Here is a 2,094-nt window from a genome sequence, read left to right on the forward strand (position 1 = left end):
TCCCTTCTTTGTGCTCATGAATTCTCATCATTTAGCTCCCAACTATAAGTGGGAACATGTGGTATTTGGTTTTCCACTACTTTGTTAGTTTCCTAAGGATAATAGCCTCCAGCTCCATCCACATTCCCACAAAAGACATAATCTCATTCTTCTTATGGCTGTATAGTATTCCATGATGTATATGTACCACATTTGCTTTATCCAATCTATCACTAATGGGCATTTAAGTTGATTCTATGTCTTTGCTATTGGCCACACAATTTAAACAACCAGATCTCATGGTAACTCACTCACTCACTGTCACAAGAACAGCACTGAGAGGATGGTGCTAAACCATTTATGAGAAATCACCACCATGATCCAATCACCTCCCACCAGACCCCCACCTCCAATACTGAGGACTACAATTGAACATGAGATTTGGGTGGGACACAGATCCAAACCATATCATTCTATTCTTAGCCCCTCCCAAATCTCATGTCCTTCTCAAGTTGCAAAATACAATCATGCTCTCCTAACAGTCCCCCAAAGTCTTAACTCACTCTGGAATTAACTCAAAAATCCAAAGTCCATTCTCGCACTCTATAAAGAAATGCCTGAGACTGGGTAATTTATACGAAAAGAGGTTTAATTGGCTCACAATTAAAGGCTGTACAGGAAGCATGGCAGCATCTGCTTCTGAGGACACTTCAGGGAGCTTTTACTCACGGCAGAAGGCAAAGCCAGAACAGGCATGTTCACATGGCTGGAGCAGGAGGAAGAGAGGCAGGGAGGTGCTACACAATTTTAAACAACTGAATCTCATCATAACTCACTTGCTCACTATCACAAGAACAGCACTGAGGAGATGGTATTAAACCATTCATGAGAAACCACACCCATGATCCAATTGCCTCCCACCAGACTCCACTTTCAACATTGGGGATTACAACTGAACATTAAATTTGGATGAGAACATAAATCCAAACCATATCAGCCATCCTACATACAAATTTTGGCAATTTATTCCCATCATTTCACCACACTCTTGAAAGTGCAAAGTATTATTGTTTTTAAAATGTTTACCAGTTGTATAAGCAAAAATATTACATTATCATTTGCATTTTCATCAAACTTTGTTTCATATATTTATGCTCATAATTTTTAAGCCTATAGGAAAAGTAGGAGAAGAAGACAAACAGAAATTCATGTCACTGCTTTTTTTTTATTTACCTTTACATTCTAGAAAGGTTACTGCTTGAGAGGAAAAATGAAATGTTTTATTGCTATGCCATTTTAAAAATATTTACTTCTTAGACTTCTTATAATCTATTAAAGGATAAATTAACTCCGTACTGTTTTTACTAGTTGGGTTTAATTTGTAATAATCAATTTTTCAAATTTCAACTCCTCAACATTAATAATTTATTCAGACAGCCCTATGAGCTATGTCATTTTGCCCAAAATAACACACTCACCCTAAACCACGCGCTCAGATAAGAAGTTAAGAAATTACTATGCAATAATACACTGTAAATAGACATTCTGAGTCTGAGAAGTATTTGACCTAACAAAGGACTGATATATTCATATACTCCATCATGACATTATGAGGTTTTCTTGCGAGCCTGAGTAATGATTACTTCATTTAACAGTTAGCAGTCAGCCTCTCCTACCCACAGGCAGGTCCTAGTACACTCTCCTTATTGGCCAGGGAGAGAGTGATGGATGGCAGCAGCTGCTGTCCTCAGTCAGTCGTGGGCTCTACCTTCAGTCTAAAAAGATCATCGACTGAAATGTATCAGAGACCACTCAGCTGTTCAGTAAAGAGCCCACATGTAGGGCTGGCGTCTTGTGTACCTACGCATGAACTGAATCTATGTCCAGTTTATAGAATAAACAGTGTCCAGTCCCATCCTCACCTCCCCACAAGCCATAAACCTAAAGCACAAACTAGGTCCTAGTGCTGCATGGATTTGTATGCAAACTTGTAATTAGTAGGCTAGCCCTCATTCTTGGATGAAATTCTTTTGTTAGCTAGCAAAAGCTAGGCAAAATGGAAAGGGTTCAACTAGGCATCCTGTAGCCAGGTCAATAATGTGAGTAGTGTTGCAC

Source organism: Trachypithecus francoisi, unplaced genomic scaffold (genome assembly GCF_009764315.1).
Source record: "Trachypithecus francoisi isolate TF-2019V2 unplaced genomic scaffold, Tfra_2.0 Lachesis_group15, whole genome shotgun sequence".
NCBI lineage: Eukaryota > Metazoa > Chordata > Mammalia > Primates > Cercopithecidae > Trachypithecus > Trachypithecus francoisi.